We start from the raw sequence: 16,471 nt of genomic DNA on the forward strand, positions 1-16,471 counted from the left end.
TATATTTTTAAAAAAATACCCATCAGCTCATTTTTTTCTGTCTTGCTTGTGCCTCCTCTTGGACCAAGTTTTAACTGGACAGGTTCTGTGATAGGAAGTCACAAAGATGGCCTCCAATTTTCCCCACATCTTGTTTTCAGGCTTAGAAATAATACAGTACCCTGAGTGTGGGCTTGGATCATTGACTCATTTCTACAACTATGAAATAGCGGGAAGGATTGACAGTAACTTCTGACATCTATACTAATAAAAGCCTAAGTGTTCCTCATGCAACACCCTCACGTCATCACAAATGGCCGCCAAAAGATGCCTGTTACAAGATGGCCATCACAAGATGGCCACCACAAGATGGCTGGCAGGGAGGACAGTTGAGGGCAACCAGGTTGGCAGGGGAGGGCAGTTTGGGGGGACCAGGCTGGCAGGGGAGAGCAGTTGAGGGCGGCCAGACTGGCAGGGGAAGGCAGTTTGGGACCATCAGGCTGGCAGGAGTGGGCAGTTGGGGGCCATCAGGCTGGCAGCGGAGTGGTTAGGGGGTAATCAGGCAGGCAGACAGAAGCGGTTAGGGGCTATCAAGCAGGCAGGCAGGAGAGCGGTTAGAAGCCAGCAGTCCCAGATTGTGAGAGGGATGTCCGACTGCTGGTTTAGTCCTGATCCCACAGGAATCGGGCCTAAATTGGCAGTTGGACATCCCCCGAGGGGTCCCAGATTGGAGAGGGTACAGGCCAGGCTGAGGGACAACCCCCCTGGCACAATTTCGTGCACCTGGCCTCTAGTTAGTTTATAAAAACCTGTGGCTCTACCATGCATACTCTCATTTTCTCTTTAAATCAGCACGCTAGGAGAGCCCAGGTCTCATGCTGTGAGTCAGCCGTGTGGGAAGGCCCACATGGCAAGTGACCAAGGCCAGCAATCAACTACATAAGTTAGTTTAAAAGTGTACTCCTTCACTCAACTGGAGGAGCTTCAGTTCCAGATGGAGTTGTGAATACTACCTCACGAGAAGCCTTAAACCAAAGGTACCCAATGAAGCTGTGCTCAAATTTCTAACCTTCATAAACTGTGAAATGGTTTGTTGTTTAATGCATCTACATTTGTAGCAATTTTTTAATGCAGAATAGATAACTGATGCAGAGTATGGTAACAAGAGCAGGGTGCTTCATAATTAAAACTAAAATGTGTGTTTATCTTTGAAACTAGGCAGTGAATGTGGGGACAGCATAATTTAAAATTTAAAGTACTTTAAAAATTGTTAACAGATGCTTCATAGTCTTTAATAAGGTGGCCAGTGCGGGGTTTCAGAAAATTAAGGATAATTTTCATAGACATCGGAGGAAAGGGATAATGGTTAGTAGAGATGGAAAGCTTGCAGCACTCTGGCCTACAGGAATGGGTATAATATAAGCTGTGCCTAATGAACAGAGTGATCAAACTAAAGCCTTCTGTGAGCAATGGGTTGAAGGCACTGGCTGCGTACTTCTTGCTGCTTCTAGAAAAATGTTAGATGAGAGAAATAAATTGAAAGATGGATTATTAAGTAAAAAGGACCCAGGACCTGATGGTTTTGAAAATTCTCAGCCTCTACAGATGCAGATGATGCTGAAAATAAGAAATTGTTTCCAAGTAAAGATTAAATCCAGAGCACTCTTTGACAAAGCATGGTCTAAAGATGAGATGAGGTCATGACTGTAAAATCCTTTATTAAATCTCAGAATGATCAAAGATGGTGTCTCAGATCACTGAGACAGAGAACGCCCTTTAAGGAGTTTAAGGGTTTGCCTCATGGGTCTTGGGTCTCTCTATTAAATAACAGAGTTTCTAAGACATTAAGGATGCTGTCCCTCAGCTGTCTCAGAAGCCAAAAGCAGATTCGTGGATGTGGGTTTGTCAAATGGAGTGAACACCAGTAAGATTCACCTACAAAGTTTTAAAAAGAATTATATAAACAGAAATCCCAAAAGCTTGTACTGAAAAGAACAGAGAGAATACAAAGGAAAAGGGGAAGTTGCATGCTCTAAATTCTAATAGTTAAGAGAACTACTGAGTGTCTCACAGGTTCTATTTTTGATGGGGGGCGGGGGTGGTGGTGGAATGCCTCAAAGAGCTAAAGTAAGAGCCTTGGAGATTAACTTCTGGGCATTGAGTCCTAATGGATATCCAACCTTTGCATAGCTGTATTTCAAATCTGCTATGGCTGAGTGATTGAGTGATTCCAACTTCTCTTTTTGAATAGAAGTGTTTCTGGTGAGTTTTCTAGGTCTATTTGAGAGAGAGAGAGAGAGAGAGAGAGAGAGAGAGAGAGAGAGAGAGAGATTGTCTCTTCAGCTCAGGTATCTGAAGAGCTATACTTGAGAGACTAGGCATATGTACCTAGATCTGACTTAGATTACAAGATTCTGGATATTGACTTGATCTCAATTGGGACTACTCTCTTGTGGGACTTGGAAGGGCTGCCTGAGAAAGATCACTGGGAGGCAGAGAGTGCATTATATCAGCCTCCATTATTGTTTGCAATGATCCCCACCTCTGATGATTCATACCCTTATGTATCCCTCTATCATGTTGTCCTGTGTTTTATCTGTGTGACTAGTAGATTATAACAGATGTAATGTTCTGTCACTTCTGAAATTAGGTAATAAAATTAATTTTTGCTTATGTCTTGGTGGCTTGCTCTTTCACTTTCTTGGCTTACATATAGGTGGGGGTTCATTTTTCATATTATGAATAGCTCTACGGTAACTCCATATGGTAAGGAACACCCATATAGATTTTAGATTACTGCAGTCTCACTCAACAACCCTGAAAGGGATCTTGGGCCAGGAACACCTAGCTGATTTGTCTACAGATTTCTGACCTTCAGGAACTGCTTAGAAAATAAATGTTTGTTGCCTGCATCTGATACATTTTAAAATAAGTTGTTACACAGCAATAGACCTGTCCCACCCATATGCATAGCCTCGTCCATTATCTACAAGAATGGTACATTTGTTATAATTGAACCTAAATTGACACATTATAATCACCTAAAGTTTATCTACATTATGGTTCACTCATGGTGTTATACATTTCATAGATTTGGAAAAATGTATAATGGCATGTATCCATCATTACAGTATAATACAGTGTATTTTCACTGACCTTTTATATTTTCAAATAATGTTTAAAGACATGAGAGGATGTCCATTATTTACTGCTTTAAAAAAGAATGAAAAGCATTGTATAGAGATAGAGACATATACACGCACAGTCACAAAAAAAATATATATTGGAAAGAAATACACATAAATATTAAGATAATCATGGTTTCCAATTAATCTTTATAGTTGGTAAATTTTCCATACTTTCTATATCCCCAATTAGCTCATATTTCTTTATAATCAGAAATATTCAATATTATGAATAAATAGAAGATACTCCATTCACTAAACTCAGAACAATGTTAACTTATTAATCACCCAATTGCATTGCAATTATAATGGATGTCTTGGTAATGGTAACAAGTAGGCTCTTTTCTAATAGTCTCATAAAAGTAAAATTAACTTTACTAATTCCAACACTTGCAAATGAATAGTATTAATGTCATAATCCATCTTTTATTTCAATAATTATTTAATCACTTTGTACATTATCTTGAATAAGTAAACACAGTAAAACTCTTATAAAACTATACTGAATACAGAAATAAGAAGTAAATGGGAAGAGACAGACATGGAAGATTATTTTCAAAAGTTTACTTTACATAGAATTATAAACCATAAAAAAATCTTAACAAGCTAATAGAAAATGAATCAGCATATTTCTGAATATTATGTGTATCTTTAGACCTCTCATCCTTTGATTAATATTAAATTATGATTCCTTAATGCTTTAATTATCTGAAAATTTCTTCTGGGAAATTTTGTCCCCATTTTCTAAAGTTATTTGGATATCCTATATAATAAAAGCCCAATGACTAAAACAGCAGACTGACCACAACAATCAGAGACCAGAATGACCACGGCCCCTCACCCTGGCTGGCAGCACCCCAGCGAGTGGTTAGGGGTGATCAGGCAGGCAGGCAAGCGAGCAGTTAGGGTAATTAGGGAGGCAGGCAGAGTGCTTAGGGGCAATCAGGCAGGCAGAGGTGGTTAGTGGTGATCAGGCAGACAGAATACTTAGGGGTGATCAGGCAGGCAGAGGCAGTTAGGGGTGATCAGGCAGGCAGAGTGCTTCAGGGCAATAAAGCAGGCAGGGGCAGTTAGGGGTGATCAGGCAGGCAGGCGAGCAGTTAGGGCAATTAGGGAGGCAGGCAGAGTGGTTATGGGGATCAGGCAGGCAGAGGTGGTTAGGGGCGATCTGACAGGCAGGCAGAGTGGTTAGGGGTTACCAGGCAGGCAGGCAGAGTGGTTAGGGGCAATCAGGCAGGCACAGGCAGTTAGGGGTGATCAGGCAGGCAGGCAAGTGATTAGGGGTGATCAGGCAGGCAGGTGAGTAGTTAGGGGCCAGCGTTCCACATGGCGAGAGGGATGTCCGAGGGGTCCTGGATTTCGAGAGAATGCAGGCCGGGCTGAGGGCTCCCCCACCCTGTGCACAAATTTCATGCACTGGGCCTCTAGTGAACTTAGAATTAGATATAATTTTTCATATTTCATGGTTACAAATATAAACTATCAGAAACTTGCAGTTGAAAAGATGAGCAAAATAAAGTTGAAGGATTAAAATATTAATTAACATGAGAAAAGTGCAATAACTTTTATATACTGTCCCCTTTATTCTCTGCCAGTGTTAAATTCCATCTCATCTCTCTCTCTCTCTCTCTGACACACACACATTCTAAAGTACAATTTATAAAGAAAAAGCTAATCTAATAAATAGGGAATATGCATATTGACCATCACACCATAACAGTCAAGATCGCTGCGCCCACAGCAGAGGCAGGGGTTCCATAACACAAGATGGCTGCACCCACAGTGGAGGCCAAGTTCCCGTAACGAGCCTTAACGAGCAATCAGCCGGGACCTGAGGCTGTGATCCTGTGCTGCAGGGCTTGACAGGGGACCTCAGGCCACATCTCCTGCCTGGCAGAGCTTTATGGGGGACCTCAGGCTGCAGCCCCCGCCCTGGCGTCAGGCTGGGGTACCTCAGGCCACTCCCCCCACCTGGCAGGGCTTGACAGGGGACCTCAGGTCACGTCTCCCGCCCAGTAGAGCTTGACGGAGGACCTCAGGCCACGACCCCCACCCTGGCGCAGGGCCATGGGACCTGAGGCCATGCCCCCTTCCCAGTAGGGCTTGATGGGGGACCTCAGAGTGCACCCCCTGCCTGGAGGGGCTTGACGATCTCAGGCTGTGCTCCCAGCCCCGGTGCCATGCCGAAGGACCTGAGGCTGCACCCCCCACCCGGGCACCAGGCCAGGCGACCTGAGGCTGCGCCCCCTACCAGTGGGGCTTTATGAGGGTGAGGCCGGCCGGGTCTGGATCTAGCCCAATGGGGGTGGGGCTGGCCGGGTCTGGGTCTCGTGTGATTTTGAGGTGCATGTGGGTGGGTAGGGACTTGACTCTGGTTCCCGTGGTGTGCCCCAGACTCTGACAGGAGGAAGATTTTCATATACATTTTACTAATTTTCTTTCATTTCTGACACTTCTATTATAGAGAAAGGGCAAATAGCAATATTAAAATATTTCCTCTAATTAATTCCCTTTAGATGTGCACAAATTTCGTGCACCTGGTCACTAGTATAATTATAAAGTTGTTTGTACCAAGTAACATAACAGCCAAATATTTCAAAATGAAATAATTCAGAAATAAAAAAATGATTGGAATAAAATGCAAATACTTTTAAATACATCTTTCTATAAATGGTACAGACCTACTAGACAATGTCATATTACAATATTTAGCATTTCAATCAATGCATTTCATTTTTCAAATTCAGACATGCATGTAAAATTGAGATTCTCTTATTTGGCCATCTTTTCTCACCAGTTAGCTTTAATATCTTTAGGCATGTAAGGTAGTAAAGCCTAAATGTCAGACCTATTTGCATTAAAGCCTGGACTGGTTTCCTTTTCTAGGCCTAACTTCAAGCTGGTAGCCACTCTGTTCATCCAGTACATAGGTCAGAACAGTATTCTCAAGTTGGACTATGCTCCAGAACCCAATATGGCCCTTTGACTACTAAACTTCCTTCATAGAAGGAGGAGTTAAGAAGTGCATTGACTTGTTGTATACTTTGGAGGGGATGTCAAATATGCCCCAAACCACCAGATCCCTTAAAAAAAGTCACCAATGTGATATATTTCTTAATTCAAAATGTTTGTCTCCCACCTTCTCAGATATACGTGTCTTACCAAGGCTACCATTGTGCTTGCCAACTCAAATACTCTGGTCTCATTCATGGATCCGTTCTGAGCCAAGCTCTCCTCTCTACAGAAGATTGGGGCTTCCTGAATTGCTGTAAGGAAGCCCCCGTGCTTTCATACCTTGCCTTGAATTAGTAATAATCTCTCTTTGTCTATTATCTTCCCTCTTCAATAAATCTATGTTGCTTCGCAATAGTCACCATAATCAATTTCCCTTATTGGTAACAATTTCCTTATGCCTATCAATACTTTATCTATTGCACTAACCACTACATACCCTTATACTAGTATCCCATCACAATTCATCTCTGAGAAAAAGTAACAATTGCTCTGTGTTCCCACTCCACCCACTAACAAGATGGGATACCAGTATAAGGGGATGTACTGATCCATTTCCCAAATCCCATTTTAGATTCTGTTTCTTGGGAACAGCCCAGGCTCCAAGTGTCTTAGATTGAATTTCTGAGAAACAGACTCTGGGGTTGAGAGTTGCGCACAAGTGGCTCATTAAAGAGTGTCTTGGAATTTAAAGCGCAGGAAAGTCAGGAAGGCAGGAGGAACTGAAAAGAAGATAAACCATAATGCAGCTGCCACTGATGCTGCAGCATCCTACATGGAGCAATGAACCTGGGAGAGCCATTTGGAGTTGTGCAAAGTTGCTTCAGTTCAGTGTTTGCCATCCACCATCTCATGGAAGGGCACAGGCTCCTGCAGGGCAGCTTCTTACATCTAAGCCAGTTCATAATGAGGAACATATCTGTGACCTGTTAGAAGGTGCTAGATGATATTGTTGTGCCTAAATAAGGGGACTAGTTGGAACACCACAGGTATCCATTGCAGCAGGAATTTGAGAAACTAATGGAAAGTTTAGCTTCCTAGCAAAATAATACTAAATAAAATTAACCCAAGAAGTAGAAAATTTATTTAAACTAAATGCTATATAGAGGAATTTTGAAAGATGATTTAAAATGTATCTTGCAAACACCAGAATAGATGGTTTTAGAGCTATTTTAATAAATATTTTTTTATTTTTTATTTAAAATATTGTGATAAAGAATAGAAAAAAAGCAGAAAAATAGAGAGCAGTGAATGAGTCTATTTAATCCAATTAAAATTGCATTGGTGTGGAAGAGTCACATATATAGCATGTCAATAGGACAAATTACAGAGTTAAGAAATATGTCTCAGATAATTTGACAAACATATAATATATCCATATATGTATGTAGGCAAAGCATAGATTAGAAGAAAATGAAAATGTGTACCTACTTATAACATAATAGAAAAAAGTTCTTGTGTATTACATATGTAAATATAAATAGAAAATTAAGTTATATTAAGAAAATTTAGGAAATTGTATTTAAAGAATTTACCAAAGATTTGGACTCAATTTATAAAATAAAAAGTATTTATATATATCTAAAGATTTAAAAAAAACTTATGTTTAAATATATAGTAAAGTAAAAAGACATGGCAACATTGGAAAAAATAGAAGTGCAGTGCAGATGACAAAAATTAATTAATATTTGTAAATAAAAATGATAATAGTTTTCAAGAAAAAGAAACAAAAATGTTAAGTATATAAATAGACAACATAAAAATTGGAATTCCAACATATAAAATTGCATACTCCAATTCACATTTCTTTTTTTAAATTTTATTGTTTAAGGTATTAAAAATAGTAGTACATATGTCTCCTTTTATTTTTCCCCCCATTGACCTCCCCCCAGCCTCCCCTATCCCCTGGCATTTGCCCTCATCCCCCCAGCCCCAGTGTCTTGCGTCTGTTGGTTGTGCTTATATGCATGCATACAAGTCCTTCGGTTTGATCTTTTACCCCCCCCCAGCCCTCCCCTACCTTCCCACTATAGTTTGACAATCTGTTCGATGCTTCTTTGCCTCTATTTTTGTTCAACAGTTTGTAATATTCTTTTTTTATCCATAAATGAGTGAGGTCATGTGGTATTTATCTTTCACTGACTGGCTTATGTCACTTAGCAAATGCTCTCCAGATCCATCCATGCTGTTGCAAATGGTAAGAATTCCTTCTTTTTGATAGCAGCATAGTATTCCGTTGTGTAGGTGTACCACAATTTTCTAATCCATTCATCTGCTGATGGGCACTTAGGCTGTTTCCAAATCTTAGCTATAGTGAATTGCGCTGCTATGAACATATGGGTGCATATATCCTTTCTGATTGATGTTTCTGTTTTCTTGGGATATATTCCTAGAAGTGGGATCACTGTGTCAAATGGCAGTTGAATTTTTATTGTAGATGTACAATTTGAAGTAGCAAACATAATTAGCACCTAACAAACTGGCAAAAAATTAGGAACCAGAGAATTCTAATGACTTTGACTTCTCCATTTGACATTCCCTTTGGCAGTATTTGTGACTGGTGTTTGCTTCATATCATCTGAACTTGGTTTTGGGCCATATGCTTTCAGCAGCAATTCCACAATAAGTAATGAAATTAGAAATTAGTGGTTCTGCCCACCCCAACTCGGGATATCCTGTTTTGTGGAATACTTACTCATGTATTTCGTCTGTTTTTCTATTTTCTAATTTTGATTTTTAGCTGAATTTGTAATAGTTCTTTATATATTAAGGATAGAATCCTTTATCAATGCAGAGATTGCAAATAACTACACGTCTGCCCCTTAACTTTTCTTATCCTTAATGGTATCTTTTCACAGTTCAATCTTTAAACATACAATCTTTGTGGATAGTGTTTATAGTATCTTGTAAAATATTTATGGCCACTTTGTAATTTTGTAGGTGTTCTTCTATACATTATTTTTAATCCTTATTATTTTACTTTTATACTGAGATCTGCAATCCATTTTAAATTATTATTTTTCTATATTATGAGATAGGAAGGACAATTTACTTTTCTATTTTTTACAGGAACATCTATTTTACTGGTAACATCAAAAAATCAATCCATTACACATTCCAAAGCATGGCTGGTCACCTTTGTCATTAATCCCATAATCATATTTTAACTCAATATATTGAACATCTGAGATGACCAATTTACTATATTATAGGTGCTTGAGGGGAATGTTTAAAGAAGAAATAAAAATCCTAATGAGGAGAAAGTCATATTCAGGAGCACATTTAATATAAGACAGATTGATAAATGCTATAGTAGAATCATTACGTAAGTGCTAAAGGACAACAGTTATTTCTAGTAGATTAAAAAAATTCTTTTGTAGTCATTGATGAATGAGAATGAAGCAAAGCATGAAACTATTTGCCCACTACTTTGAATAGGGTGTATGCCTGGGGAGCTGAAAGAGATATTAGGAATGGAAGTTTGGAAATTATGGATGGCAGAGTCTTGTATTGATATGATGTCAAATCTCTTAGGCTGAATTTTATAAGTGATTATTCAAAACTTTTAGCTGTAAAAATGTTGAGAATTATATTTTAGTGGGAATTATAAGCAGTTGATTTCTAGGGTAAGGTGTAGAAACTGAGGTATCAGATTAGAGGTTTGCCAACTGTATAGAGAAAGAGCAGAGCACACTTTTTTGAGCACTTTGACAATCCAATGTGGAGTCTGTCACCCATTACAGTTATGTCAAGACTGAGGTAATGGAGTGTAACAGGAACACACTTGGAATGGCCCCGAACACCCAAAACCACAAATCTGGACAGTGGCTAAGGACTCCATCTAGACCAGTGGTTCTCAACCTTGCTAATGCCACGACCCTTTAATAAAGTTCCTCATGGTGACCCCCAACCATAAAATTATTTTCATTGCTACTTCATAACTGTAATTTTGCTACTGTTATGAATCATAATGTAAATATCTGATATGCAGGATGTATTTTCATTGTTACAAATTGAACATAATTAAAGCATAGTGATTAATCACAAAAACAATATGTAATTATATATGTGTTTTGCGATGGTCTTAGGCAACCCCTGTGAAAGGGTCGTTCAATCCCAAAGGGGTCGCGACCCACAGGTTGAGAACCGCTGATCTAGACCCTGATGTAAGTGAGACTGCTCAGCCCCCTATAGGCTATAAGAACTCAAAGATCTACCTACTGAATGCTTGAGCGTAGCTGTACCATGGGTCATGACAGAGCCCTGCTGGCCTTCCACCCCACCTGCTGCCACTGCGGTCACCTGGCTTAAGACCACACATGTCTCTCCACCTGTGGATGCAACCACTGACCAGGACTTAGTGTCCATGCTTCCACTGCTCACGCTATTGCATAAGCTCCTCCTCTCTATGCATCACCTCTCTGTGTGTTGGCTTATTGGGGAGGTCTCCCCTAATAAACCTGACCTTGTAGGAAGACACAAACATGTGTGAGTGTCCCTTTCAAGGATGCTCCCTTGCTCACAATGCCAATTGACAAGAAGAAGCCAATTGGCCAGGCCACAAAAGTTGAATGATAACAGAAGACCAGGCAGATTTTTAGAAACATTTTAAGTTATCAATAACTTGCAGGCTGATCAGTTCCAAAAAGAGAGAGTGGTAGAATTTTTAGCTTGAGCAAACTTTTGATTTAATGTTATTAACAAAAGACCACAGGACTGAGGGAAGTGTGTGACCACAGAAGACTGTGGAGAGGACAATGACAATCTCTGAGTGACATTCTAATATTAATTACATATTTGGAAGAGAGCCGGTAGTTATAGTGGCAATATTTTCAGAATTAATCCTGAAAATTAAAATGAGAGCACACAGTGTAAGCATATCCATTTAAATTCAAAGAGGTGTAAGGGTTCAATCTGTAGGAAGCCAAGTTTTTGAGTGATTTGATATTTTTGCAACAAGTTATAAACAAAACAGTTTGCAAGACAAGTATATTGGTATGTGCTTATAGAAGAAGGGGGAAGAAGAGGTGAGGGAGAAGTGGAGGGGAGGAGGGAGAAAAGAGGGGAAATATATATATAGAGAGAATAGCAGAAGGAAGGATATAAGAAATTTAAGAAATGAAAGGATATCAAAGGCAGTTGCTTGAAGTGTTAGACGTAGCTCAGGATGGGGTGAAAAGGAAACTGGCCTAAGAGCGGTGCTGTTTTCAGGTATCAGAGATTGAGAGGTGTAATCAGGGTTCTTGCACAGCAGGGAGCCCAGTGCAGAGACTCCAAACCCAAGTGAGGTGTGGAGAACCTGTACCAGTGGGACCAGAGCACAGGTGCTGTGAGCAGAGGATCTGTGTCAGACAATGGACGGCAGCAGGAGTGGGCACACACCAGGGAACAAGGGAGGAGGGCCTGACAGACTCTGAATTAAGTGATATCTCTCATCATGGGAAAAAATGAAGCAGTGCAGTTTCCTACGATGAAATAAGATGCACCTTTCTGCCAAAGATGTTGTTGGAACTCAGTTCCTTCATCCTGCTCCCGCCAACTATTGGGTCTGAGTCCCTCTGCCAGGGACTGGACCTCCTGGGACCCCAGGTATTCGAAGGCAGAAAAGCCATGAGAAGTTGTGGGTATATAAGAGAGTCTTTATTGTAGAAGTCACTGGCCATGTAGCTATTGCTAACAAGGAGTCAAAAGAGTCCCGGCGAACCTTTTCAGCTCGGCGTGTCAGTATTTTGAAAAACCCTAACTTAACTCTGGTGCCGAGTCACATATAGAAATTTTTTGATCTTTGCAACCAGAGTAAAACAAAGGTTTATATTTTTGATATTTATTTTATATATTTAAATGCCATTTAACAAAGAAAAATCAACCAAAAAAATGAGTTCGTGTGTCATCTCTGACACGCGTATCATAGGTTTGCCATCACTGCACTAGACAAAACAGTTCTTCAAAGTCAAGTCCCATACAGTAGCCGTACACCAGCTAGATGAGAATACATCTTTCCCACACAGCAGCAGCAGCAGCCTCTGTACCCACAGCAACAGCCTGCTGGTCAGTAATACACCTCCCCCAAAATGCAGCAGCCCCTAACGTAGAAGCTAGCCTCACCAAGCAGCTGCACTGGCTGGTCAGTAACAACTTTATACTACTTAGACAAAAGAGACTTCTTGCCAAATAGTGACCACAGTCTTTTGGATTATGGAAGAGCACGCTTGTGCAGTGTACATACAGACTACTGTGGCCTTGCTCTTGCACCTGTGTGTAGTCCTTGGACACCCTGATTAAAATTCCCACACTCAGAGTGGTCTTGAACACCCGGCATACTCTGAACAAGGTCTCTGCGCTCGAATTGGCCTTGAGCATCCGGCGTACTCTGAATAGGGTCCCCACAAATGTATAACCTAAATCTAAACACGGGGGATACCAGACACACCAAAATTGAGGGGCATTCTACAATAACTAGCCTGTAATCTTGAAAAAGCTCCAGGGCCATTAAAGTCAGGAAGCGTAAAAAAGCTGTTCCAGATTGATGGTGCTTAAATGCAACTAAATATAAGACATGTGTCTGAACTGGATTTTTGCTGTAAGGGACATTATTGGCACAATGGGAGAGAGTTTAATGGGGCTTTGGGATTAGCTGATAGCAATGTATCAATGATAATATTCTGATTATGATGGTTGAATTGAGTCTATGTAGGAGAATATATTTGTTTTAGGAAATACACATTAAAGAAACCAGGGATGACGCATCATTGTGTTGATGACTATTCTCAAATGGTCAGAAATAAAAGTATTCTTTAAATTGCATTCAATTTTGTGGTAATTTTGAGATTGTTCCACAATAAAATAAATAAAAATGTAAGCAAGGAGAAGAGAAAATGAAGATAAAAATGAAATATTATCCTAAAGGTAAGAATATTTTAAAAATCAATTACTTAATATAGGTACCTCTCAAATGTGTTTTCATTTTTCTAGCCAGAACAGAAAAGAAGGTGATGTTCTTAAGAATATTCTAAGGTTTTTCTAATTCTCCTCAATTTTCCTTTGTGTTTCACTTACCTACTATAATTGTGTGTGTGCAAATACACTGAGCGTCTAGCTTATTATGACCACCTGACGTTTGTAGGCTAATTAGCTATAATTTCATGCTGAAGTTGCTAGATGGCCAGACCATTATAAATAGGGAAGCAGGTTGTTTACCATGACAGTAGAAATGATTTTGTTCTGAAGATATGGGTAAACGATGCAATTTAACAGCCTCTGAACGTGGGATATATTTGAACGTGAGTGGCCAGATTATTATGACCACCTGACGTTTGTAGGTAAATTAGCCGTACACTGCAACATATGGGATATGGAAGCCGAAGGCCTGTTTGAACACCTTTGCTGTCTGCGGTTACCAAGATAAAACATCTCCAATTAACACATGAACATGAGGATTGGACAGTCGAGCATTGGAAAAAAGTCATGTGGTCCAATGAATCACGTTTCCAGTTGCATCATGCAGATGGCAGAGTGAGAATTTGGCAGAAACAGCATGAAAGCATGCACCCCACATGCATGAGTACAACCCTTCAAGCTGGTGGGGGCAGTGTTATGGTTTGGGGCATGTTTTCCTGGCATGATTTGGGCCCTTTAATTTCTGTGGAACAACGTCTGAATAGCACAACATACCTAAGTATCGTTGCTGATCAAGTTCATCCTATCATGTTGATGGCGTATCCCAATGGAGACGGCTTCTTCCAACAAGACAATGCGCCATGCCATGGTGTTCGTATTGTGCAGGAGTGGTTTCAAGAACATGAGGGAGACTTTACCTTGCTTAGGTGGCCCCCACAATCACCAGATCTCAATCCAATTGAGCATTTGTGGGACGAAGTTAAAAGAGCCATCAGTCAACTGGTTCCACAACCATCAAATCTCATAGAACTGGACAGGGCTATTCATCAGGCATGGTGTCAGATTCCTCGCATCGCCTTTCAACATCTCGTGGAGTCAATGCCAAGAAGAAGTGCCACAGTATTGAAGGCAAAAGGTGGCCCAACAAAGTACTGATGGGGTGGTCATAACAATCTGGCCACTCATGTTCAAATATATCCCACATTCAAAGGCTGTTAAATTGCATTGTTTACCCATATCTTCAGAACAAAATCACTTCTACTGTCATGGTAAACAACCTGCTTCTCTATTTATAATTGTCTGGCCCTCTTGCAACTTCAGCGTGAAATTATAGCTAATTTGCCTACAAATGTCAGGTGGTCATAATAATCTGGACACTCAGTATATATCTAGGTAATTTTTTAGGTATTTTCTAAATAATGTCAATTTAATATGTAAAGATGTAATTTACTCAGACTCTTGAATGCATTAAAGTGATATCAGGGGATTTTGATATCACTTATATTTCCTTATATTTCTAAGTAAGTAATTAATGCCTCAAATATATGATATTAAGTGTGTGATAATCTCTATTCTCTATATGTTCATAGGTAGTTCTTGGGTTTAAGACTAAGAATTGCTTTGGAAATTTTGTTGTATCTTAATTAAAATATTGTGATTTGTATATAAGTAATAGGAGAGACAGTACCACATAGCAAATATAGTAGAATTGTGAATACCAAGTGACAAAGGTTAAATTCAAATTATGTTGTTTTTTCAAAATTATGCCTTTTGATCAAATATCTTATTGCTACTTTGCTTTCATTTTTTGGGAAAAGACATTTCCAACTTGCAGAATTTTAATAATAATTATTATAATACAGGAACAGACATTTCCAACTTGCAGAATTTTAATAATAATTATCTATGGAGATTCATATATTGATCTACAATATGAAATATATATATATATATATATATATATATATATATATATATACACACACACACACACACACACACACACACATACTAGTGGCCCGGTGCACAGAATTTGTGCAAATTAAAAGGGAATTAACTAGAGGAAATATCTTAATATTGCTATTTGCCCTTTCTCTATAATATAAGTATCAGAGATGAAAGAAAATTAGTAAAATGTATACAAAAATCTTCCTCCTGTCTGGGGCATGCTTTAGGACCCAGAGTCAAGTCCCCACCCACCTGTGTGCACCTGGAAATTGTGCAAGACCCAGGCCCAGCTGGCCCCACCCACATTGGGCGAGATCCAGACCTAGCCAGCCCCACCCCTGCCAAGCCCCATCGGGTGGGGGGTGCAGCCTCAGGTCCCCCACCCCGGCCTGGTGCCACACAGCCTCAGGTCCCTGCTGATTGCTCATTATGGAAACCCTTCCTCTGCTTTGGGTGTAGCCATCTTGTGTAATGGGAACCCTATCTCCACTGTGGGCGCTGACATCTTGTGACGGAGTGACGGAGTTAGGGTCAATTTACATATCACCTATTTATTATATAGGATCTATCTATCTATCTATCTATATATATATATATATATAGAGAGAGAGAGAGAGAGAGAGAGAACCTGTGATATAATGTGGTAGAGGACAGATGGATAGTTAGATAAATAGATAAATATCTCACTGTCTAGCTAGCTTTCTAGCTATCTATGCATCCATCCCCTGGCACATTACATCACAGGCATCCATATCTCCATAACTTCCTTAATTCCTATTTTATTTTTGCTATTTTTGAAATCTTGAATTCTTAAAAAAGTACTGAATAAAACTGCATGCTGTGTGGCAGACAATTCTGAGATATTATTGAAATATAACAGTAGTTAAAATATCTCCCTCAGGTATGTGTGCAGGAAGTCTGTGTACAGGAAGTTATGACTGGAATGACTTACAATCCCATGAAGCTGCCCATCATGCTTTCCTGGGAATAAATGGAATACATCGATCAGCTTGTCTGAAATCGACATTTGAATTGACTCTCACAACTTTTACCATGCTCCATGCTAACCAAGTAGACATCCTCTAAAAATCATTTTCGATTTGTACATAATGAATGGTCAGAGTTGTGGAGTCTGTGGATAATAATAACATTGACATTGATTTGAGTCTATGCTTATCCCTAAAGATATATCGTATGCCTCACTTTTAAGGAGAAAGTGTTTTTGCTTATTAAGGGAGCCTGTTATTCAACATTTAAAAAATTAACTTATATTTAAAATTCTAACAAGGGAGTTTGTTTTGAAAAAATTTCTTTGTTTAAAGTCAATAATAATATCTCGCAGTATCTAAGGCATAACATAAATCCAGATGTTTGTATAATGAGTTCATATAAAGTGATGCTATACAGGCCCTGGACAGTTTTCTCAGTGGTTAGAGCATTAACCAGTGGAT

This window comes from Myotis yumanensis, unplaced genomic scaffold, assembly GCF_028538775.1.
Source record: "Myotis yumanensis isolate MYYU_CA2020_CCGP unplaced genomic scaffold, mMyoYum1.0.hap1 SCAF_1, whole genome shotgun sequence".
Taxonomy (NCBI): domain Eukaryota; kingdom Metazoa; phylum Chordata; class Mammalia; order Chiroptera; family Vespertilionidae; genus Myotis; species Myotis yumanensis.